The sequence below is a fragment of the Chlorocebus sabaeus genome, chromosome 1, assembly GCF_047675955.1.
Source record: "Chlorocebus sabaeus isolate Y175 chromosome 1, mChlSab1.0.hap1, whole genome shotgun sequence".
Taxonomy (NCBI): domain Eukaryota; kingdom Metazoa; phylum Chordata; class Mammalia; order Primates; family Cercopithecidae; genus Chlorocebus; species Chlorocebus sabaeus.
In genome coordinates, this window is record NC_132904.1 from 57,909,935 (window position 1) to 57,936,684 (window position 26,750).

Below are 26,750 nucleotides of genomic sequence, written 5' to 3' on the forward strand. Positions count from 1 at the left end.
GCTAGGATAGGGAATAGATACGATGAGCTTATAGCATCTCATAGTGCCAGAAATAAGGAAAGGAAAATAATGGGGTATGCAAAGAGACTGAAGATACAACTGGAAAGAGTTCCCAATGGCCAAAATAAACAACAGTATTGGATTATAGCCCAAAGTACAAAGCAAGTATCCATGAGTCCATATAGATACAGATAAATGTCCCAATATATGAGAGAAAAGAGACAAATCTCTCTTAGAGAAGATTTCCAAATACTTTATGTAGGATATTCTCCCCTCCAGGAAATGGCTCTTAACCCAACTGCACACCACCTTCCAGAGCACTGAGTGTGCTTATTGATTTCCTCCCAAAGAGAGGAGTATGGGAGTAGGTGGGGAGAGTGGAGAAACTTTTTAGTGAGAAGCCTGACAAACACTCTCCCAAGATCAAGACTACTATTATCAGCCATAAGTCAATGTGATAGCATGTACTATTGACACTGTGAATGGCATGTTACTACTGTGATATTACTTCCCCAAACCCAGCATCCTAGTCTAGCCATAAGAAAAAATTAAAGTGAGGGACAAGCTACAAATTACCAGACTAGTACTTCTCAGAACTGTCAAGGTCATCAGAAAACAAGGAAAGACTGAGAAATTTTCACAGACCAGAGGAATCTACAGAGACAAAATGACTAAATGTAATATTTAGGAATAGAAAAAGAACAATATGGAAAAATTAGTGAAATTCAAATTAAGTGCAACTTAATTGCCTTATTGTCTTCATTGTGACAAATATACCATTGTAATGCACGATATTAAAAATTGGGGAAATTGGGTGACAGGTATACAAGAAATGTCTGTAATTCTAATAAATACTATTCTAAAATGGTTATTCCTTAAAACTTGAAATATACATACACTATGAAATAGCAATTAAAGTTCTTAGAAAACATCCAATAGAAATACGTGTGTAGGTATAGCAGGAGATATGCAATAACTACAGCAGCACTGCTTGTAATTCCTAAGCACTTGAAAAGATCCAAGAGTTCATCTATAGTAGAACCAATCAATACACTGTGGTAAATTCATACAACAAAATCCTAAACAGCAAAGAAAATATATTATTGCAGCTATATGCCACTAGAATAAATCTCGTAATTAGTGAAAGAAGCCAAATCAAACAAGATTATGAAGTAGCTATCATAAAAGTCGGTTTCCTAATACCCCTGTGGAGATGAGGTGGAGGGGGATGAAGGGGGCCTTAGGTCCTGGTAATTAATGTCCTATTCCTTGACCTGCTGATGGTTTACATGAGTGATCACTTGGTAATCATTTACTAAGGTGCTTGTTTATACTTAGTGCAGTCTTTTATGAATTACAGTTCACATTAAAATATTGTTTTAAAAAGGTTCATATCCCTAAAATGACACGATACAAATAGATCAGAATAGCAATAAGGCAAATTTATTGTGAATAGCCTATTCATAGAAGGGGGAAAAAAGTAAAAAGCAAATGGCTAACAAGTATTTCAGAAAATTTTCACACTTAAGCATTTAGCACAACTAATGCAAACCAGGAAACAGCCCTTCTCAAAGTTCAAAATGACAAAAATAAGCTTTAAAAAACAGTACCATATAAAAGTAAGGAGTTAATATGTTATTGCTACACTCTTGAAAAACTGCATGTCTGCATGTCTACTGAGAATTTTACAAACATGCATGAGTTTTCAAGCAGTATCTTCTTTGGTAAATTATCCACTGGGAAAAAAAATTCCTAAATACAGAAAAGAGAGTTTTGTGCATAAGAGTGTTTGTTTAGAATAGTAAATAATATCAATAAGGATTCAATTATAATAAATGTATAAAAATATAGCACTTGATTTTTAGTCATTAAAATGTCCTCATTATACAGCAAAACAGATGGCAGTTATATGAAGATTACAACTAAGCAAACAAAACCTCTACATAAAAAAAAGTACTTAAAATAATTGTCACAAATTGTCCTAACTCAAAACACAACAGAGTTTAGGACAATTTGTGACAATTACTTTCATCAGAATACATTCCTTAAATAAGTAGACAAATAAAAGGGTAAAAAGGCAATATCCATTTGTCAAATTCCAAAGAGTTAAAGAAATGAATGCCTGGCATCTGTACTTGAATTTGGCATGTTGACAATAATTGCTAACTTGCATAGAAAGAGCAATTTTGGGTCACTGCTGGAGTGGAGGGAGTGGGGGTGTTAAAGCACTAAAGCACTATAGGCTAGAGGATGACCAACGCAGGGAGCAAGCATGTGCCACCTTACTAATATTTCTTGAACTTTGCTAGGGAGAGGTGGAGAGACAGATACTGATAACCTGGTGCACCTGCAGAGCAGTTTTTAGGCGGCTTGTTTCGTTTTCAGTAGGGAGAGGGGCTAGCAGGAGACCCAGAGTGAATGAAAGACGGCAGAACACAGGTGGCGGGAATAGCTTCAGACTGAAGGACAAACACCTGCTCCTGGGTAGAGAGGCGAGGGGCTTGCCTGCATTCGTCAAGCCTGGTGAAAGTGGGACTATTCATATCGTTTTAATCCAGGAGATTCTAGAAGTGGGCACCGCAGGCAGTGCCTGCCAAATTCCAGTACAGCTGGCAGGCATTCATTTCTTTATCTCTTTGGAATTTTACAAATGGATACAGGCCACACTAGGTCTCCAGCCGAAGGCTACTTGCAGGTGACCGTGGACTCGCACCCTCAAGGTCGCTTTTCCACTCTGGTCGTGTCCGGCGCCATGCCCAAAAGTGTCCCACCCTGGGATGTCCTGGCAACTCATCCTCTTGGGCCCTGAGTCCACATTACTTTCATTTTCAGAATGTGGGCGCTGGATGGACTCACAGAGAACCCAACTTCCCATTTTAGAGTGGACAAAGTATGCATCCAGAGAAGAGGAGAGTCATTCCATACCTCGGTCTCATCAGGCGTCGGTGTCAAAGGGTAAAAGCGCCGAAAGCCAGGCCTCAGAGGGACAGGAAAGTATCAACAGGCACTTGTTGTTACAGCAAAGGGGAACGCACTCCGGCCCTTAATGCCTTGTCTCCCTCCTCCCCTGCGAGAGGAGCAAACCCTTTAAGAGGGCTGCGGGCCAGCCTGGGTGGTTGGACCCCACCGCCTGACCTAGCGAATCTCTCTTCCCATTGGCTGGAGGGGCCAAGGGAGCGCTGCTCCCACTCTCCACCTCTATGCTCTTCCCCGCATTTACCGCAGAAGATTCGGTGTTCAATATAGAATCCTCTGAGCTCAGCAAACCTGTGGACGCACGTCCTTCCTCCTTGCCTTCCCGATGTGGGGAAGAGGAAGTCGGGGAATTGAACCCTAGCTTTGAAGGACCTTTCCCAGACTGGCTGACTCCCAATAAGCAGTGTCCCTTTATTCGTCCATCTAATAGCCGTACAATTATTGAGCATCTTATTTGTGCCTGTCAGTTTTCTGGGTCCTGTCTAGCAGTGAATAAAATATCCAAAGTCTTGCTCATCTAGCCCTTACCTCCATGGAGCTTACATTCTGTTGAAGGGGCGCAGATAATGAATTGTAGTATACCAGGTGGTGATAATTGCTGTGGAGAAAATCAGAATAGGGCAAGGAATACAGCGCTGGGGGTGAGAAGTGGGGGATGGGTCCTATTTCTCTTTGAATAGGAAGAGAAGACACTACTAAGGTGATATTTGCAGAACGTGAAAGTGTGAGCAATGCAGATATCTGGGAGATGGAGCACTCCAGGAGGAAGAAATAGCAAGCGCAGAGACCCTCAGTTAAGAGCCTACTCGACATATTTAAGGAACATCTGAGTCAAATTGACCACAGTAGTCACTAAGGCTCTGTGTTGATTTATGGATAGTGCAATTTCATTCAAATCCCACATGACTAGAACTGTTCTAAGATGAATTCATGGCCTTGGCCCCTGAAGACAGTCTTAGAAGCTAATAGATCTAGGAGCTTCAGGATTGAGAATTGCCTCTCAGATGAGAAACCTCTGGATCACATGGGTAAATGGATGCTCTGTTCGGATGGCTTCCTTTTTCTAAGGATTACCCATTTGGAACAAGTTTTCATATTCATATAGCAGCAAGATTTGGGTGATTTATCCTTATTTAAGGTAGCATTTTTCCAGCTGGACTCTTCATGGAGAACTTCAAGCTTTATTGACAAAGGAGGAGCCAGTATTCGTTGGCATTAAGAAAATATGCACTCTAGGCAACTGATACTAAGGATTCAGGCATGCTAGTTAGCAAGACAGGTCCAACAACCTCAATAACAGCCAGAAATCAGAGGTTTAGATTATAAAGATTCATACAAAAACTACCTCAAAAGGATAGCCAAGTGTAGGGTGAGAGAAAAGGCAAACTCTTTTTAGTTTGGTTCCAACATACTATGTTAAATTGCTATAATGTGCTAATGTGCTGAATATTACATTCACGAACATGTACATCTTAAGAGAAACTATAAATTCTGGAAGGTTTGGTTTTGAAATTGTTTCTAACATGCACAGAAAACCATGAAATAGAACATTTTTGCTGTCCCATGAAGGATATCTGTATAAATATTCATACTGTTATTATCTTGTTCTGTTTTCGTTTCAGAAGGACGTGCGCCCACAGGTTTGCTGAGCACAGAGGATCCTATATTGAACACTGTATCTTCTGTGGTAAATATGTGGAAGAGGATAGAGGCGTTTATATGTAAACTTACATTTGGAAGTGTTATTTCTTCAGAGGGATCTTATGAGAAACCTGGACTTTTGAAATTATTGCAATGCCTTGTGAAAGTGATCTTTAATATCTAAAAGGTCTGCAAATATGAGTGACTGTAGTACTTGTTCATTCATTGCTCTTAATATACTTTAAATGACATCTCTGTGTTGTAAAAAGGTAAAAATGCTTGTAGGATTTCTTTGTCAAATTGAAAGAACTTGTCATTTTGCTTCTCTATCACAAGCATAAAGGTAAAATAAAAGTGGTAGTATTCCATTTTTACTAAGAGTTTGAGAGATTGCCTTATAGGCCCCTAATTTCTTCCTGTCTGTACTTACATCAATCCCTCCCAATAAACAATACACATTAAACATATCAATTCTCTGGTATGTATCCTTTTACATTTTTTTCTTCATGCTGCATAATTAAATTAACAGTCACATACACAAATACAATGAATAACAAAATTTGAATTACTCTTTTGTTTGTATTTTTACTCTCATCCAATAAATAATTTTACTTATTTACTTACTGGCTATTGATCTCTCCTTACTCCACACCTCCCCACCTAGAGAATGGATCCATAAAAGAAAGATTTTTATTTATTTCATTCTGTTTTTTATTCTCAGCACTTAAAGCAGTGAATGAATCAATCAACAGCACCTCATTAATGAAAGAAGAGAGTAAAGTGAAAACAAGAATGGCAAGTTTAAGAAATAACAATTAGTCCAGAATGGCTAATATGGGATAAGGGAGCAAAATAGTGGAATACAAATCAGAAAAATAGGGGGGAAATGAGAAAGGTAAGAAGAGAGATATCATGTAGTGCCCTATAGGCCACTGTAATACCTTGGCTTTCACTCTGAGTAAACTAGGAAGCCAACTGAGGGTTTGGGGCAAAGTGAATAATAACTATTATGTTTTAAGATAATCATCCTGGTTCTATATGAAGTATCCTGGAGCAGAGTAATGACAGAAGCAAGCAGACCAATTAAGAGGCTATTATAATAATCCAGATGAGAGAAAATGATGGCTAGGGCGAGGCTGGTAGCAGTCGTGGTAGTGAAAGTAGTCATATTCTGAGTACTTAAGATAGAACTGCAGGCCGGGCGCGGTGGCTCAAGCCTGTAATCCCAGCACTTTGGGAGGCCGAGACGGGCGGATCACGAGGTCAGGAGATCAAGACCATCCTGGCTAACACGGTGAAACCCCGTCTCTACTAAAAATACAAAAAACTAGCCGGGCGAGGTGGCGGGCGCCTGTAGTCCCAGCTACTCCGGAGGCTGAGGCAGGAGAATGGCGTAAACCCGGGAGGCGGAGCTTGCAGTGAGCTGAGATCCGGCCACTGCAGTCCAGCCCGGGCTACAGAGCAAGACTCCGTCTCAAAAAAAAAAAAAAAAAAAAAAAAAAAAAAGATAGAACTGCAAAGATTTGCTGACAGAACAGATTGGGAGGTAAGAGAAAAGAAAGGGGTCAAAGGGAAATCTAAGATACTGACTTGGGAATTTGGAAGAGAGATTGAGAAGATTGTAAAAAAAATAAAAAAGCAAGTTTGTGAGGCATTTCAGGAGTACATTTTTGGTAAATTTGGGATGCCTATTAAACATTGAAGTCAAATTGACAAAGAAGGAGTTTGGAATTAGAATTCAAAGTCTGAGCAGGAGATATAAACTATCAGTCACTAGCTTATAGGTGGAATTTAAAGCCATGGAAGATCATTCAGGGAGTGAGAATAGAACATTCAAAGACTGATCCCTGAGGAATCACTCTACTGTTTAGAAGTCACAGAGAGGGAGCAGACCTGGGAGGCGGCAATACAATTGTTTTCAAAAAAGCATGGAAAAGAACATCCGGAGAGGAAAACCTGAAGAGTGTGCTATCTAAATCTCCAAGTGAAGAAAATGTTTCAAGGTAGAAAGAGAGATTAATTGTACCAAATTCTTGAAATCAATTGTGCCAAATTCTGCTGATAGAACGAGATGAGACTGAAAACTAACCATTGAATTTAGCAACATTGAGACCATCAGTGATTTTGAAAAGAGTAGTTTCAGTGAGACGGTAGGGTGAAACCCTAATTGAAATAAGGCCAAAAAAGACTGGAAGGAGAAAAAATGGAAGACAATAGACTACTTTCTAAGATGTTTGGCTCAAAAGGAAGGACAGAAATGATACAGTAGCTGAGGGAGAAGTGGGCCTGCTATAGACTAAATGTGTCCTCCCAAATTCATATGCTGAAACCTAATCCTCAGTCTGATGGTATTAGGAGGTGGAGACTTTGGGACATGATTGGGTTGTGAGGGCAGAGCCTTCATGAATGGAATTGGTGCCCTTATGAAAGAGGTTCTAGAAAGCTCCCTGGTCCCTTCTGCCATGTGAGGTCTCCACAAGAAGACAGCCATAAATGAACCGGGAAGTAGGCCCTCACTAAACTGAATCTGTTAGTGCCTTGATCTTGGACTTCCAACCCCCAGAACTGTGAGCAATAAGTTTCTGTTGTTGTCAATCATCTAGTTTGTGGTATTTTGTTATAATAGCCCACACTAACTAAAACAGGGCTATAGAAAATTTTATTGTTTTGTTTTGGAGAAATGACAGCATACTTGATAATGGGAAGGATATAGTATAGAGGGAAAAACTGACATTGCAAGGGAGGGGAATTACTGGAGTTAGGTCATGTGAGCAAGAATGGATAGAAACTGGTGACTACATGAACAGGCTTCTAGCTGAAAAGGGGCACTGATGCAGGTAGGTGTGTGAATGCATTGTGTGGATGGGCAAGGGTATGGAAGTTCTCTTTGCTTATATTCTCAGAGCAATTAAAAACACATTCAACAGTTGAGGATGAAGATGGCAAAACTCATAATCAGTTTTGAAAATGTTCTATGGACACAAAATATATCATCAATTCTAGGGTTATAAGGTTTCTATATATACCTTTGAAATTCAGATTATTAATTACATGATTCAAAGTGTGCATGGCTTTATTTTATTGTATCCTAGTTCTAATTCTAAAACACATATATTGAATTTCCCCATAGAACTGTATTTTTTTAATCAAGTAGTCAAATTTATGCATTTTTGCTCCATGTATTTAGTGGGTTTGATGGCATTATACTTCTTCATAAATTGTATCTTTTATCAAAATATAAGGTCAATCTCTTTATTTAGTTCTTAAATTAACTTTCGATTATTTGAAATTTTTGCTCATTTGCCTGGTATCTTTTTTTACTTACTTCACAGATGTTTCTTGAAAACAGCATATGGTTGGATTTTTTTACTTGAGTGACTCTGAGAGTTTCTATTGAAAAATTCAGTCCATTCACATTTAGTACAATGACTAATAATTTATTGCATTCTTTATACATGCAACTTTTGGTTTATTATTTATTTTATATCATGGCTTTCTCTGTTTCCTTGTCTATAATTTTTTGTGGGGTATTTCTGTTTTGGGTTTGTTATTTATTTGGAGTACTTTCTTGAATTGTTAACTTGGGGGAACATCTGAGTGATACAGGCTCTGAATTCTTGAAAATCCTTAAACCTTTCTTTCACTACATTAGGGAGAAATGATATTTTGGCTGATGTATTGAAGCCCCTTTAGCCTACTAGTCTATACTGCTATTGAACATTTTTTAGCTTCCAACATTACAAAAGAGACGTCCAATGTCATTTTTATTTTTAGATAACTTACCCTTTTAACCTAAAAGCTTTTCTCTTTATCCTTACAGTATAGAAATTATACCTTTTTATGTCTAGTGGGTCTTTACTCACTAATCCAGACTGAAATGTAGTGAGTTATTTGGTCTACATTCACGCCTTCTCAAAAATTTTCAACACAAAGGCATTTTCTATTATTCTATTAGTCATTTGTTTCTTCACTTTTATAAACTCCTCTTTCCTTTTTCTTTCTCTTTCCTTTCCCTTCTTTCTTTTTCTTCTCCTTTCCTCTTTCTCTTTCTTCCTCTTTTTTTCTTTTCTTTTCTTTTCTTTTTTTCTTTCTTTCTTTTTCTTTCTTTCTTTCTTTCTTTCTTTCTTTCTTTCTCTCTCTCTCTCTCTCTCTCTCTCTCTCTAAACTTTTGTGTCTGCATATTAGGTCTTATAGATCTACTATTTAAGCCTATGATCTTTTTTCATTATTTCCATCTCTATCTTATTCCTCTTCTATGTGTTCAGGTATTTCTTTAACCAAATCATAAAGGATACATTTCGGCTCAAAAAGTGACCATTTTTCCTCCTCCACCTCAATTGCTAACATGCTTGATTAGAAAAAATTAGAATTTTTTCACATTGTATTCACATATTTTTCTCATTCAAATGTACAAATGTTCTAAGGTTATTAGAGATATTTATAAAAATACAGTGTAACATAGACTTGCATGCATGCACATACACACACACTCTTGAAAGATTTGTGACAGACATGGATACAAAGCAGCAGGGGTAAGAAAGGTGGTCCACAATAGCTACACAGATTCCAGAGACCTCTCTCAGTCACAAGGTTGTGCTTTATGGCCAGCAAGTGAACCACTAAGATATTTTGATTTCAGGGAAGCCACAGCTCATTCAAGTAGGGGTCTTTTATACTACAATTGTCATGTAGCTGAAACCAAGCTATGGGACCAGGTTCAATAGCAGAAACCAAGATAGCATAACAGAAACCAGATGCAAATCATTCTTCAATACATTTTCTATAAACAATATTGGCAAGCTGTTACAGATTTCCCTCTTGGTATTTTTTGGAAAACTACATTAGCACAAAACTGCCTTAATTCCTATGTAGTATATTCTATTCCGGTTTGGTCAAGGATCAATACCATGGCTCCAGGGATCCTTGGAAATATTTGTAGGATTTCAATATACCATTTAAGACTTATAATGAAATTATACACTGTTAGAATTTTTCATCAGGCTTGGAAAATTATAAATCATTATTTCTTCACATATTGATCTTTGCTCATTTTATCTTTTCTGAGACTCTAATTGTGTATGTTAGATATTTTCATTGTGTTCCCTATGTTTCTGATATAGTATGGATATTTGTTACCACCGAAATCTCCTGTTGAAATGTAATCCCTAACATTGGAGGTGTGGCCTGGTGGGTGGTATCTGGGTCATGGGGGTGGGTCCCTCATGGCTTGGTAATGTCCTTGTGATAGTGAGTTCTCATGATATCTGCTTAAGTGTGTGGAACCTCCCTCCCTACTCTCTCTCTCTCGCTCCTTCTCCCATCATGTGAGACATGCTCACAGCCCCTTCACCTTCCATCATGATTGTAAGCTTCTTGAAGTCTCCCCAAAAGCCAAGCAGATGCAAGCACCATGCTACCTGTAAAACTTGCAGAACTGTGAGCTAATTCAACCTGTTTTCTTTATAAATTATCTAGTCTCAAGTTATTTATTTATACAATGCAAGAATGACCTAATACAATTTATGTTCTTTTCTTCTCTGTACTTTAGCTTGGAGATTTTTATACATAAATATAAATAAAATATATTCATATAAATATAAATATTTATATATGAATCTATTTTATATATTTATAAATGCTTATATATTTATATTTTATATGTAAAAATAGATTTATATATAAAATAAAAATTTTATAGTACAAATATTTTTATATAAAAATGCTTTTAAAAAATCTCCAAGCTAAACATATGAAATATATATTATATATGTAATATAATTAAAATTATATGTAATATATTATACATGTAATATAATTATATGTAACATAATTAAAATTATATAAAATTTTATAAATTCATATAATTTTACAAATATACTTTATAAATCTTAAAATATCCATTTTAAGATTTTATATATATAAAATTAAAATTTAAACATATATTTAACATTTTATATGTGTATATAAAATTTATCTTCTCATTTAGGTATCTGTATTCTTTCCTCTTTTTCTCTGGTGGATCTGATCTGCTGTCACACCCATCTATTACATTCTCAATTTTATTTTTATGCATAAAATTTAAATTTGATTTTCAATTAAAATTCCCGATCTTGTCAACTCTTCTCCATTACTGAACATATTAATCACAATTATGTTTAAATATATATTTGTTAGCTCAATAATTTAGTCATCCATGAATTTGTTTCTATTGTCTTTTTTTCTGACCTTATAATTTTTGGTTGAATTATCAGACATTGTACATGAAACACTGTAGTAGTTCTGAATGATAACATTCCTCCTGAGAGAGTTCCTCTCATAGGCAGTTAGAGAGGGGGCAGATAATAACAATCCAGTCAGGTATAGAGCTGACTCAAAGTTGAATGGCAGCTCCATCTCTATTTATTGCCAGTTTGCTTCTGTACTTATTCTTTTGCTCTCCAGGAATTCTAGTTGGGTATCTCTTTCTTGGTGGGTTTTGAACTATAATTCCTATTTCCTCTGATCTGTGATGAGACCTCTGAAAATTTTCTGTGCACTTCAACAGTTTTCTTCTTATCTTCTTTTCCTGTTCATCTTAAGAATTCTGCTAATGTTTGAAGAGAAAACCACTAGGTTTTAGGTTGGCTGCTTAAAGATTCCCTTTTCATCAGGATCTTGGCCCCTACATTCCTTGCTGTCTTGTCAGACTTGACTCCAATTTGTGTTCTTAGTTACGTGACATTGACCAAAATTACGGAAAATTCTATGCCCTCAAGCCACAGTCCTATTCTTAGATTCTTCAATTATTTGCTATGAAGAATCTGCAACATCTTGGACTAGGAACTTGGGCTATCCCTCTCTTCCCATGCAAGGCAGTTTCTTCACTCCTCCCCTGGGTACATCTCTAAGCATCTGGTGACTGCTCCCAGGACCCTCATCAAAGATGGTGCTTTGGGTCTCTGCATGTTCAAGCCAGGGTGGGTCCATGACCAATGATTTTCAAAATGTAGCTTCCAGAGTCATAAAAAATGCAGATGCTCATTGTGTGGTGGACGGAGGCAGATAGGCTCTGGGCTGCCCACCCCTGCTAAACCCCAAACTGTAACTGGGTAGAATTCATTCCTAAAAGTCTTGTGTATGCTATACTTGGTGCTCTTCGTTATTCATATTGGCCTCTACCTTTTAGCAGGTATATTTCTTCAGATACACATTTTGTTTCTCTGAAAACTGGATCCTCTTAGCTTTTTTTTTCTTTTAATTTTGGTTAGTTCATTGAGGTTCAGGTTCTCAGGTTGGAAGCAGTGTGGCAGAACAGCCCACTTCCAGTGTTCCTTCTTACTGGTCAATGTCTCTGCATTCAGTAATTCAACTATCATTTGTGGCTTTAAATATGTTGCAATTTACAGGTGAAAATACTTAAGGGTGAGTGGTTAAACAACCTGCTAACCCGGTGAAACCCCGTCTCTACTAAAAAATACAAAAAACTAGCCGGGCGAGGTGGCGGGCGCCTGTAGTCCCAGCTACTCGGGAGGCTGAGGCAGGAGAATGGCGTGAACCCGGGAGGCGGAGCTTGCAGTGAGCTGAGATCCGGCCACTGCACTCCAGCCTGGGCGACAGAGCGAGACTCTGTCTCAAAAAAAAAAAAAAAAAAAAAAAAAAAAAAAAAAAAAAAAAACCTGCTCAACATCACCTAGCGGATAACAATGATTGATAGCTTTTAACGTCAGTTCCGTCAGACAACAAAGCCCACATTTTTAAAATGCTATGCTATACTCTCTGAATGCTCAAACGAGGGAGGGTCCACGCCCAATAATTTTCAAAACGTGGTCTCCAGAGTCACAAAAAATGCAGGTGTTTATTGTGTGGTGAATTCAAGCAGATAGGCGCTGGGCCATCCATCCCTGCTGAACATCAAACCGTAAATATATAGTTCACAGAGTACTTCCTATGTGCCAGGGGCTGGTTTAAGCATTTTAATTACACTAACTCATTTCAATCTAACAAGTCTGTGAAATAGTTACTATTATTATTGGCTATCAATATTACGCCTATTCAGCTGATGCTTAAAGGTTAGGTAGTCCAGCCAAGATCTCATAAGTAGTGTTGCCAGATTAGAATCCAAGGAGTCCCTTGCTTTTAATGACTATCCTACCTAAAGTTCCTTGCCTAATAAAATGTTTGAATATTACTGATCAAGCCCAAGTTTGAGGGACAGGGCCCAAAGATGCGAAAATATTTTCCTAATATAACACACTCAGGTAAATAACAGAACAGGTTCTTGAGGGGCTCCTTTTCCTGGCTTCATTTCAGCTCCACTGTGCATTTCCCTTCTCTGCCTGGAGTCTCCAGAGGAGCCTGGGATTTGGCAGGAAGGCGGGAGGGAGGCAAGCCTCACTGGAGCAGGAACGAAGAGGGTCTCTGGCAACAATAGGACGGAATTTGAAAAGCTCTAACCTCGAGTTTAGAGCGATGCTAGCTAGTGCCAGGGCTAGTGGGGTGCTCATTCCGCCGAGGGCGCGGGACAGCGAGGACAACCACGCCTTGCCAACCAAAGGCGACCTGCCAGCGTTTCCTCGGGGTCGGTCGCGGCGGTGAGGGTCACAGAATTCTCCGAAGCCAGTCGCTCCGTTTGCAGCCACGCCCCCTTTCCCGGGGCCCTAAATGCTTCGGTAGTACTCCTATTCCGTTAATGCCGGTGCGTTCTCGCCTCATTCCGCGAGCGCCCGCAGCTCCCGAGCGCCCGCAACTCCCGAGCTCACTGCTCTCCTGCGCCGGAAAGCCGGCAGCCAAAGGTCGGGAGGCGCGGGATCCTTCTGGCCAATCAGGAGTCACGTTCCACCGCGCTGTCTCTTCCCGCCCCGCCCCTCCCGTATCCACGGAAACACTGCAAGTGTCTACTCCAAGACCTAGGACTTCCGTTTCGGTCCAGCGGGGCTGCGGCCATTGTTTGTGTGGACTGAGTGTTTTGGCCATAACGGTCCACTCTCACAGGCTCCGTTAAGTGACGTGAACTCTTGGGAGGACTGAGCCAGAAGTGGACAGGGCAAGACGAGCTGTGTTTGAAGGAAGAGAGGCAGAAAATCGAGGGTCAGGGACTGAGAAGCGACTCCGGTTTAGAAACCTCGGAGACACCGGTGTAGGTGGGTACATCACGGCTTCTCTCCCACGTTAAGACTGAATAAAGGCAAGTAGAGGAGGGCAGAAGCAGCTTGGTCCCTGGGGTATGGGTGCCCGGCGTTCGGTGCTGGGGCAGAGTTCTGGCCAGGGATCTGGATAAGCAACGGAGGCCGCGCGCGTCTTCACTGCAGGAGCAGAGGACCCCCGGATCTGTGGCCAAGACCTGGAGATCCCGCTCCTAGAGAACCGTTTGTGTGTCTGGTTCTCTGGTGCTTACACTTGGGCAGCCCGTGACGCGTTGGGGGAGCCCAAACCTGTCCTGCTCTTGGAGCACGCATGAAACGTTTTTTCCCTAGAGAATAAGGGCTCTTAACTAATTGCTTATCATTTTGCCCAGGAACCTACCTGTGATCAGCAAGGAAGGACTGGGTTGGCAAAGGCTCATGCCCCCATTTTACAGGTAAGGAAACTGAGACCTTGAAGATCTAGAAGTTTGGTCTTCTTTAAAGTTCTACAAGTGCTTGATGACAGAGTTGAGACTTTGATCAGGACCTGGGAGCTCCAGTTCTGGGATACTTCTCTAAGACTGCGGGTACCTTTCTGATAGTAAATCCAGTATTCCTGTTTAGCAAGTAGGGGAGGACAACGGAATGATTTTCTACTTAAAGTGAACAAAATAAGAAAAATACCTTGAAAATAGATACTATTTAAGTTTGCTAGTGCTTTTCTAGTAGTAGTAGTAGTAGTAGTAGTAGTAGTAGTAGTAGTAGTAGTAGTAATCTCAATAAATGAGTTGTATCTTTTGAAGTTTCTAGAGGGTTGCAAATAAATTTCAAGGTGCCAGTGTTCATAGCTCTCCGTTCTGGTCGTTGAAAGGAAACAAGAACATTTATAGGCTTCTTTTTGACCTCATGCTAGGAGATTTGTGCATCGTACCCAGTTAGTATATGGGGAATTTAATGAGTTTGGGAATTTAAAGTCATACCGGGTTTTCAATCCCCCTTCCTCCTCAGCTCAGCCATCTCAGCACTACCCTTCCCGAGAAGAGGAACACAAAGGAGGAAGGAATGTACACTGTTTTCCTCATAGTCTGATCCCAGGTGAGGATGATTGTCCCTGCATTCTTCATGGGTGGTGGAAGTAGTGGAAGTGGCAATGAGGATGGATGGATGACTGGACAGAAAATGTTCCTCGCTTGCCTGAGAAATTTTTAAGCATGCAGACTTGACCCTGCCCCGACCCGGTGTCTTTTCCCAATGTTTACTCATTCATTCATTCAGTCACTCAAGTCTACTTTATAATTCATGCTGTTCTTGGTGTTCTGAGATAAAGGAATAAATGTCATGGCCAGGCACGGTGGCTAATGCCTGTAATCCCAGCACTTTGGGAGGCCAAGGTGGGTGGATCACTTGAGGTCAGGAGTTTGAGACCAGCCTAGCCAACATGGTGAAACCTCATCTTTATTTTAAATATGAAAATTAGCCAGGCATTGTGGTGGGCACCTTTAATCCCAGCTACTCAGGAGGCTGAAGCAGGAGAATTGCTTGAACCCGGGAGGCTGAAGTTGCAGTGAGCCAGGATGGTGCCACTGTACTCCAGCCTGGGCGACAGAGGAAGACTCCCTTTCAAAAAAAAAAAAGTCTTAACATTGAGGGGAACAAATTGTGTGAGATTAATAATAATTTCTGAAGGTATCCACATTAAACAGTGCCAGAATGAGTGGCACTTAAAACCCAGCAACAGAAACTCAGATTTGAACAATTATGAGTAGGAAGATATCATTCTAAATAGGAAAGCCATCATTTAGTCTCAGGTACAATTTGAGGGAACAAATAAGGAAACCAGGCTATTGACAAGGAAATGTAACATGAATGTATAAAGCCACATTGTGGAGGGCAATTAATGTTTAAATTTGTTATTTATTCTTGTGCATCTCTTCACATGAACCATATTGACAGATAGCCATTGTTGACCTCTGGGTATATTTACTTGTAGTCTTTTATCTAATACTTATCGTATATACATACTCACTTGTCTGTACCAATACTGATATGTATGTATACATGTTCATTTGTACATGTATGTACACATGTACAAATGTGAACATATAGGTATATGCACCCGTATGCACACATGTATATAAAAAGATTAGTGTATAGAAAATATTATTAAACAATTTGAGTCATGACAAATAGGCTTCATGAGGGAAGGAAATGTTCCCAGTATATAGAATTGTATTGTGCATATACTAAGCACTTAGTAAATATTTATTCAATGTATGAATAGCCGTTATTTATATACATTTTTCACTTAACATATAATGAGCATTTTTCCAAGCAATCTTTGGTATCATGAGTTTTAATGACTATATAGTGTTCCATTCTAGGTATATACTATGCTTTATTTAACTTTGCTTTCTTTCTTTTTTTTGAGACGGAGTCTCGCTGTGTCGCCCAGGCTGGAATGCAGTGGCGTGATCTTGGCTCACTGCAACCTCAGCCTCCCTGGTTCAAGCGATTCTCCTGCTTCAGCCTCCCAAGTAGCTAGGACTACAGGTGCATACTGCCACACCTGGCTGATTTTTTTGTATTTTTAGTAGAGACGAGGTTTCACCATGTTGCCCAGGCTGGTCTCGAACTCCTAAGCTCAGGCAATCTGCCCACCTTGGCCTCCCATTAAGTTTGCTTTTTATTGGGGAAAATTTAAGTATTTCCCAATATTTTGCTGTTATAAATATCTTATAATACTTAACATAATTTATTAAGTATAGGTCTTTTTATATTCTCAAGATATACTCTGAGAAATAGGAAAACAGAATCAAAGGATATAAGCATGTTTTAGGCTTTTGAAAAACTCATGTTCTCTTTTAGAAATGTTACATGAACTTGAACTCCTACAACCATTTGATTAATGATTCTATCTTACTGAGCCTTCGCCAGCATTGAGTATTAATTTTTAAATTTTGCCTTGATTTGCATCCTTTTAATCCTCAGTAGGGTTGACTTTTTTACATATATTCATTGACTCTTTATATTCCTTCTTTGATGAATCACCTTTTGATATATGTCACTGTTTTCCTACTGAAGTTTTTGTTTCCATTTGATAGTAGATATTCTGTGTGTAAAACATATAAATCATTTGTCATATGTTATAAATATTTCTCCTAGTTTATCATTTGCCTTTTACTTTAAGGACTTGTTTATATAAGTTTTAAATTTGCATAAAATGTAATCTTTTACTTATATGGTTTTGTGCTTAGAAATCTCTTCTTCACTTCCAAATTTAATATGTAATTGCTTTAATTTTCCTGTTTATTGTGTTAAGTATTTTAAACTTTTAATTTTTAAACCTGTCAAGAATTAATTTTGATGTGAGAAATGACAGGATTTAAACATTCTTTTTACTTCCTAGTTATTTAATTTTTCTGCTAACATTTATCTTCTCTACTGACTGTGGTGCTACCTTTTCATATACAAAATTACACATATACATTATGTATATGAAGATTACTTTTGAGGCTCTCTTGTTTTGTGGACCCTCTTCTCAATTCTTATACTGGTATCAGAATGTTTTTATTGTTGTCCTTTATATGTAGTGCATTTAATAGGCAATGAAGAAGAATGTAGCCTTTCTTTTTCACTCAATGAAGATAAAAAGGAGAGAGGATGACTTTTTCCACAGAATAATATTCTGATGATTTCCATTTTGGACAAAAAGATGTAAAAGGAACATATATAAAATAAGTTTTCAATAATAAGTATATGTTAATCTTTCATTATATTTAATCAGTATAGCACATTGGTCATAGTACAGGCTCTACATCTACTACGTAAGCTTATTGCATGTCTATCACTTATTAGTACTGTGAACTAGATTGAATCACTTAGCCAGTCTTATCTTTACATTGGAGAAATAACAGCTACTGTGTAGGGCTGTTAAGAATGTTAAACAAGATCATACATGTAAAAATAACTTACAACAGTGCTGGACATGAAGAACTCACTAATAATTGATTGTGTTAAGTTAGCTATTATTTGAACTATAATGCATATCTGATATAATTTTTTTAGTCACTAAGACATAAGAACTGAGACAGAGAATCAAGCTTAATTTTTTTTCTGCCAGATGTCATCATTTGTTCCAACATCATTAATTGAATAAGCCATCTTTCCCCCACAAATTTGATGTAACCTTTTTCATGTGTAAAATGCACTGTTGTACTCGTGTCCATTTCTGGATTTGTACCCGTTTCCATTGATCTTCTCTACTTCTATGTCAAGTCATGTTATGAATTACAGAGTCCTTGTTAAAGTTTTAATATGCCATTGAATTAGCCTTTCCTCATTATTCCACTTTCAAAATGGTTTTCTTTCAAAAGCATTTGAAAATCAGTTTGTTACAGCTCCTCCTCCCCCACATCAAAATCAAGATTAACATCTTGATTAAACCTGCTTGAAAACAGAGATAAGTTTAGTTAGAACAAAATTATATTTATTTCTCCTAAGATTGAGCAGAGTCATCTTGTTTTTTCAACTGTTTGTGTGTGTGTGTGTGTGTGTGTGTGTGTGTGTGTTTGAGACAGAGTCGTCTTGCTCTGTTGCCCAGGCTGGAGTGCAGTGGCACACTCTTGGCTCACTGCAACCTCTGTCTCCTGGGTTCAAGTGATTCTCATGCCTCAGCCTCCCAAGTAGCTGGGATTACAGGTGTGATCTGCCACGTCTGGCTAATTTTTGTATTTTTAGTAGAGACAAGGTTTCACCATGTTGGCCAGGCTAGTCCTGAACTCCTGACTTCAAGTGATCCGCCCTCCTTGGCCTCCCAAAGTGCTGGGATTACAGGCATGAGCCACCGCGCCCGGCCCCAATCTTATTTTTAGCCCTCAAATTCTAAGACTATCTTTATATAGGTTCTGAGTATTTTTGGTCAATTTATTTTTAGGAATTTATATTATTATTGCTATTACACATTTCATTTAGGCAGAGCTTGTAGTGAGCTGAGATCATGCCACTGCACTCCAGCCTGGGTGACAGAGTGAGACTCCATCTCAAAAAATATATATATATATTATTTATATGTCTGAACTCTTTTTCTATACTCTTAAATTTTATGTAATTTGAACTTTATTGTGACATATTTCATATAAGCAAAAGAATATATGAAAACATATGTACAATTTATAATAACATGGATAGCCACCATTGAACTCAGCATATACTGTTTTTTCTTTTTAAGACAGACTGTTTGCTTTCTCTCCCACCCTGGAGTGCAGTAGCATGATCTCAGCACACTGCAACCTCCACTTCCCGGGTAATATATATATATATATTTTTTCTGTGACAGGGTTTCCCCATGTTGGCCAGGCTGATCTCGAACTCCTGGCCTCAAGTGACCTGCCTGCCTCAGCCTCCCAAAGGGCTGAGATTATAGGCATGAGCCACCATGCCCAGCCTCAATCAGCATATACTTTTAAAAGCCCCCTGATGACTCCAAAATTTATTTCCCATCCCTTTCCTAAAGGGGCAGCCACTATCTTAAATGTTGTTATGCCTTAGTTTTTTTTTTCCTGTGCTTTTAACTCCATCTACATTTCTAAACACAATTGTTTAGTTTTGCATATTTTTGAAAATTATATAAATAGAATCACTGTATGTATTCTTCCATGAATGGCTTCTTTTGCATAATGTTAACTTTTACAGTGCATCGATGTTGATTCACGTAGTTGTTCATTTTCACAGCTGTGTACTGTTTCATAGTATGAACAACTTATCTATTTTGTTACTGACTTTTTGGATTGTTTTTAGTTTTTTGCTGTTACAGCATTTATGGTGCTCTAACTGTTCTTGTACAGATCTTTTGGTATACACGTGTAATCGCTAGTTTATAATTCTAGTAGCAGAATTTCTGGGATCATGAATTCCCTTATGATTGCCATTAGTTTTCAGCTGATTTTCTTGGCTTTCTCAGATGTGCAGTCATATCCTCTACAGTTAATTTTGTCTAATTGCATTATCATGGAGTTGCACAGTAGTTTAAAAATTGTGGATTTGCAGTATCCTTGTCAAGTTTCCAGTTTTAACGAGAATGACTTTAATGTTTTACCTTTGCGTTTAAGATATGCTTGTATGTCTTTTGCTTTGTTTTGTTTTGCATGCTTTGTCTGTAGTTTTAAATGAAGGATGCGTGTTGAATTTTAAGAAGTATACTTTTTGACATCCATTAGAATAATAATATGGCTTTTCTTATTTGATGTTATTATAAAAGTTTAAAGTTTTTTTTTATTATTATACTTTAAGTTCTAGGGTACATGTGCATAACGTGCAGATTTGTTACATATGTATACTTGTGCCATGTTGGTGTGCTGCACCCCTCAACTCGTCAGCACCCATCAACTCGTCATTTACATCAGGTATAACTCCCAATGCAATCCCTCTCCCCTACCCACTCCCTATGATAGGCCATGGTGTGTGATGTTCCCCTTCCCGAGTCCAAGTGATCTCATTGTTCAGTTCCCACCTATGAGTGAGAACATGCGGTGTTTGGTTTTCTGTTCTTGCGACAGTTTGCTGAGAATGATGGTTTCCAGCTGCATCCGTGTCCCTACAAAGGACACAAACTCATCCTTTTGTATGGCTGCATAGTATTCCATGGTGTATATGTGCCACATTTTCTTAATCCAGTCTGTCACTGATGGACATTTGGGTTGATTCCAAGTCTTTGCTATTGTGAATAGTGCCGCCATAAACATACGTGTGCATGTGTCTTTATAGCAGCATGATTTATAATCCTTTGGGTATATACCCAGTAATGGGATGGCTGGGTCATATGGTACTTCCATTTCTAGATCCTTGAGAAATCGCCATACTGTTTTCCATAATGGTTGAACTAGTATACAATCCCACCAACAGTGTAAAAGTATTCCTATTTCTCCACGTCCTCTCCAGCACCTGTTGTTTCCTGACTTTTTAATGATTGCCATTCTAATTGGTGTGAGATGGTATCTCATTGTGGTTTTGATTTGCATTTCTCTGATGGCAAGTGATGATGAGCATTTTTTCATGTGTCTGTTGGCTGTATGAATGTCTTCTTTTGAGAAATGTCTGTTCATATGCTTTGCCCACTTTTTGATGGGGTTGTTTGTTTTTTTCTTGTAAATTTGATTGAGTTCTTTGTAGGTTCTGGATATTAGCCCTTTGTCAGATGAGTAGAAGGCAAAAATTTTCTCCCATTCTGTAGGTTGCCTGTTCACTCTGATGGTAGTTTCTTTTGCTGTGCAGAAGCTCTTTAGTTTAATTAGATCCCACTTGTCAATTTTGGCTTTTGTTGCTGTTGCTTTTGGTGTTTTAGACATGAAGTCCTTGCTCATGCCTATGTCTTGAAAGGTATTACCTAGATTTTCTTCTAGGGTTTTTATGGTATTAGGTCTAACATTTAAGTTTCTAATCCATCGTGAATTAATTTTCGTATAAGGAGTAAGGAAAGGATCCAGTTTCAGCCTTCTACTTATGGCTAGCCAATTTTCCCAGCACCATTTATTAAATAGGGAATCCTTTCCCCATTTTTTGTTTTTCTCAGGTTTGTCAAAGATCAGATGGCTGTAGATGTGTGGTATTATTTCTGAGGACTCTGTTCTGTTCCATTGGTCTATATCTCTGTTTTGGTACCAGTACCATGCTGTTTTGGTTACTGTAGCCTTGTAGTATAGTTTGAAGTCAGGTAGCGTGATGCCTCCAGCTTTGTTCTTTTGACTTAGGATCGTCTTGGCAATGCAGGCTCTTTTTTGGTTCCATATAAACTTTAAAGCAGTTTTTTCCAATTCTGTGAAGAAAGTCATTGGTAGCTTGATGGGGATGGCATTGAATCTATAAATTACCTTGGGCAGTATGGCCATTTTCACGATATTGATTCTACCTAGCCATGAGCATGGTATGTTCTTCCATTTGTTTGTGTCCTCTTTTATTTCACTGAGCAGTGGTTTGTAGTTCTCCTTGAAGAGGTCCTTTACATCCCTTGTAAGTTGGATTCTTAGGTATTTTATTCTCTTTGAAGCAATTGTGAATGGAAGTTCATTCATGATTTGGCTCTCTGTTTGTCTGTTACTGGTGTATAAGAATGCTTGTGATTTTTGCACATTAATTTTGTATCCTGAGACTTTGCTGAAGTTGCTTATCAGCTTAAGGAGATTTTGGGCTGAGACAATGGGGTTTTCTAAATATACAATCATGTCATCTGCAAACAGGGACAATTTGACTTCTTCTTTTCCTAACTGAATCCCCTTGATTTCTTTCTCTTGCCTGATTGCCCTAGCCAGAACTTCCAACACTATGTTGAATAGGAGTAGTGAAAGAGGGCATCCCTGCCTTGTGCCAGTTTTCAAAGGGAATTTTTCCAGTTTTTGCCCATTCAGTATGATATTGGCTGTGGGTTTGTCATAAATAGCTCTTATTATTTTGAGATACATTCCATCAATACCAAATTTATTGAGCGTTTTTAGCATGAAGGGCTGTTGAATTTTGTCAAAGGCCTTTTCTGCATCTATTGAGATAATCATGTGGTTTTTGTCTTTGGTTCTGTTTATATGCTGGATTACGTTTATTGATTTGTGTATGTTGAACCAGCCTTGCATCCCAGATATGAAGCCCACTTGATCATGGTGGATAAGCTTTTTGATTTGCTGCTGGATTCGGTTTGCCACTATTTCATTGAGGATTTTTGCATCGATGTTCATCAGGGATATTGGTCTAAAATTCTCTTTTTTTGTTGTGTCTCTGCCAGGCTTTGGTATCAGGATGATGTTTGCCTCATAATATGAGTTAGGGAGGATTCCCTCTTTTTCTGTTGATTGGAATAGTTTCAGAAGGAATGGTACCAGCTCCTCCTTGTACCTCTGGTAGAATTCAGCTGTGAATCCATCTTTTCCTGGACTTTTTTTGGTTGGTAGGCTATTAATTATTGCCTCAATTTCAGGGCCTACTATTGGTCTATTCAGGGATTCAGCTTGTTCCTGGTTTAGTCTTGGGAGAGTGTAAGTGTCCAGGAAATTATCCATTTCTTCTAGATTTTCTAGTTTATTTGCGTAGAGGTGTTTATAGTATTCTCTGATGGTAGTTTGTATTTCTGTGGGGTCGGTGGTGATATCCCCTTTATCATTTTTTATTGTGTCTATTTGATTCTTCTTTTCTTCTTTATTTATCTTGCTAGCGGTCTATCACTTTTGTTGATCTTTTCAAAAAACCAACTCCTGGATTCATTGATTTTTTGGAGGGTTTTTTGTGTCTCTATCTCCTTCAGTTCTGCTCTGATCTTAGTTATTTCTTGCCTTCTGCTAGCTTTTGAATGTGTTTGCTCTTGCTTCTCTAGTTCTTTTAATTGTGATGTTAGCGTGTCAATTTTAGATCTTTCCTGCTTTCTCTTGTGGGCATTTAGTGCTATAAATTTCCCTCTACACACTGCTTTAAATGTGTCCCACAGATTCTGGTATGTTGTATCTTTGTTCTCACTGGTTTCAAAGACCATCTTTATTTCTGCCTTCATTTCATTATGTACCAGTAGTCTTTCAGGAGCAAGTTATTCTGTTTCCATGTAGTTGATCGGTTTTGATTGAGTTTCTTAGTCCTGAGTTCTAGTTTGATTGCACTGTGGTCTGAGAGACAGTTTGTTATAATTTCTGTTCTTGTACATTTGCTGAGGAGTGCTTTACTTCCAATTATGTGGTCAGTTTTGGAATAAGTGTGATGTGGTGCTGAGAAGAATGTATATTGTGTTGATTTGGGGTGGAGAGTTCTGTAGATGTCTATTAGGTCTGCTTGCTGCAGAGATGAGTTCAATTCCTGGATATCCTTGTTAACTTTCTGTCTCGTTGATCTGTCTAATGTTGACAGTGGAGTGTTGAAGTCTCCCATTATTATTGTATGGGAGTCTAAGTCTCTTTGTAAGTCTCTAAGGACTTGCTTTATGAATCTGGGTGCTCCTGTATTGGGTGCATATATATTTAGGATCATTAGCTCTTCCTGTTGAATTGATCCTTTTATCATTATGTAATGGCCTTCTTTGTCTCTTTTGATCTTTGATGGTTTAAAGTCTGTTTTATCAGAGATTAGTATTGCAATCCCTGCTTTTTTTTGTTCTCCATTTGCTTGGTAGATCTTCCTCCATCCCTTTATTTTGAGCCTGTGTATGTCTCTGCATGTGAGATGGGTCTCCTGAATACAGCAAACTGATGGGTCTTGACTGTTTATCCAGTTTGCCAGTCTGTGTCTTTTAGTTGGAACATTTAGTCAATTTACATGTAAGGTTAATATTGTTATGTGTGAACTTGATCCTGCCATTATGATATTAACTGGTTATTTTGCTCATTAGTTGATGCAGTTTCTTCCTAGCCTCGATGGTCTTTACATTTTGGCATGTTTTTGCAATGGCTGGTACCTGTTGTTCCTTTCCATGTTTAGTGCTTCCTTCAGGGTCTCTTGTAAGGCATGCCTGGTGGTGACAAAATCTCTAAGCATTTGCTTATCTGTAAAGGATTTTATTTCTCCTTCACTTATGAAACTTAGTTTGGCTGGATATGAAATTCTGGGTTTAAAATTTTTTTCTTTAAGAATGTTGAATATTGGCCTCCACTCTCTTCTGGCTTGTAGAGTTTCTGCCAAGAAATCTGCTGTTAGTCTGATGGGCTTCCCTTTGTGGGTAACCCGACCTTTCTCTCTGGCTGCCCTTAAGATTTTTTCCTTCATTTCCACTTTGGTGCATCTGGCAATTATGTGTCTTGGAGTTGCTCTTCTCGAGGAGTATCTTTGTGGCGTTCTCTGTATTTCCTGGATTTGAATGTTGGCCTGCCCTACTAGGTTGGGGAAGTTTTCCTGGATGACATCCTGAAGCGTGTTTTCCAAGTTGGTTCCATTTTCCCCCTCACTTTCAGGCACCCCAGTCAGATGTAGTATTGGTCTTTTTACATAATCCCATACTTCTTGCAGGCTTTGTTCATTTCTTTTTCTTCTTTATTCTTTAGATTTCTCTTCTCGCTTCATTTCATTCATTTGATCCTCAATCGCTGATACTCTTTCTTCCAGTTGATCAAGTCAGTTACTGAAGCTTGTGCATTTGTCACGTATTTCTCGTGTCATGGTTTTCATCTCTGTCAGTTCGTTTATGGCCTTCTCTGCATTAATTATTCTAGTTATCAATTCTTCCACTCTTTTTTCAAGATTTTTAGTTTCTTTGTGCTGGTTACGTAATTCCTCCTTTAGCTCTGAGAAGTTTGATGGACTGGAGGCTTCTTCTCTCATCTCGTCAAAGTCATTCTCCGTCCAGCTTTGATCCATTGCTGGCGATGAGCTGCATTCCTTTGGAGGGGGAGATGCGCTCTTATTTTTTGAATTTCCAGCTTTTCTGCCCTGCTTTTTCCCCATCTTTGTGGTTTCATCTGCCTCTGGTCTTTGCTGATGGTGACGTACTGATGGGGTTTTGGTGTGGGTGTCCTTCCTGTTTGTTAGTTTTCCTTCTAACAGTCAGGACCCTCAGCTGTAGGTCTGTTGGAGATTGCTTGAGGTCCACTCCAGACCCTGTTTGCCTGGGTATCAGCAGCAGAGGCTGCAGAAGATAGAATATTTCTGAACAGCGAGTGTACCTGTCTGATTCTTTCTTTGGAAGCTTCCTCTCAGGGGTGTACTCCACCATGTGAAGTGTGGGGTGTCAGACTGCCCCTAGTGGGGGATGTCTCCCAGTTAGGCTACTCAGGGGTCAGGGACCCACTTGAGCAGGCAGTCTGTCCGTTCTCAGATCTCAAGCTCTGTGTTGGGAGATCCACTGCTCTCTTCAAAGCTGTCAGACAGAGTCGTTTGCGTCTGCAGAGGTTTCAGCTGCTTTTTGTTGTTGTTGTTGTTGTTGTTGTTGTTGTTGTTTAGCTGTGCTCTGTCCCCAGAGGTGGAGTCTACAGAGACAGGCAGGCCTCCTTGAGGTGCTATGAGCTCCACCCAGTTCGAGCTTCCCCAGCGGCTTTGTTTACCTACTTAAGCCTCAGCAATGGCGGGTGCCCCTCCCACAGCCTCGCTGCTGCCTTGCAGTTAGATGGCAGACTGCTGTGCTAGCAATGAGAGAGGCTCCGTGGGCATGGGACCCTCCCGGCCAGGTGTGGGATATAATCTCCTGGTGTGCCCGTTTGCTAAGACCCTTGGTAATGTGCAGTATTGGGGTGGGAGTTACCCGATTTTCCAGGTGTTGTGTGTCTCAGTTCCCCTGGCTAGGAAAAGGGATTCCCTTCCCCCTTGCGCTTCCCAGGTGAGGCGATGCCTCGCCTTGCTTCAGCTCTCACTGGTCGGGCTGCAGCAGCTGACCAGCACCGAGTGTCCTGTACTCCCTAGTGAGATGAACCAGTACCTCAGTTGAAAATGCAGAAATCACCTTTCTTCTGTTTCTCTCACGCTGGGAGCTGGAGACTGGAGCTCTTCCTATTCGGCCATCTTGCTCCGCCCTCTAAAAGTTTAAAGTTAATTGCTTTCCTAGTTTGAGCCTTCCTTTTCTTTCTGGAATAAACTACCACTTTACCATGCTATAAAATGCTTTGGTATTATAACAGATTGAGTTCCAAAGATGGCCTTACTTATTGTTGGGGTGATCAGACCCAACACCAGGTCGTGGGGGTGTGAAAGTCTGGCGGAGTCAAAGGATTGAGAAAGAGACAGTGAGAGAGAAATAGGTGAGACACCAGGGGATCATCACTATTGTACAGAGGCTGTGAAGGCCCCAAGCTCTGGGAGCCCACACTATTTATTGGTAATCCAATAGAGAAACAGGTGGTGAGAATGTGGAGGTCAAAAGGACATGTTGTTGCATTAAGCACATGATTTACAGCAACGATGGCTTAGCATTTATATGGAACATGTTCTGCTAGTTGAGATAATGGGTTAGGAGCCTAGGAGGGCTAGATGCAAGGAGCCAGCAAGTCTAGACACGTTCCAAAGGACATTATGCAAGCCCTGCCTCAGTTTCCCTCCCAACACTCAGCTTTTTCCCAACACTTACAATTTATGCTATTTTTCATG

At 39.2% G+C, this 26,750-nt stretch overlaps 1 protein-coding gene across 7 annotated transcripts in view; it reads left to right on the forward strand.

Moving 5' to 3' along the window:
* The first annotated feature begins 13,487 nt into the window (after positions 1–13,487).
* ZNF214 (zinc finger protein 214) overlaps positions 13,488–26,750 on the forward strand; it is a 66,060-nt gene continuing 52,797 nt past the window's right edge. For all 7 annotated transcript variants that reach the window (XR_012093886.1, XR_012093887.1, XR_012093888.1 and 4 more), the window contains exons 1-3: positions 13,488–13,736; positions 14,111–14,173; positions 14,727–14,813. The gene's annotated coding sequence lies outside the window, so the exon portion shown is untranslated. The remainder of the gene's footprint in view (positions 13,737–14,110; positions 14,174–14,726; positions 14,814–26,750) is intronic.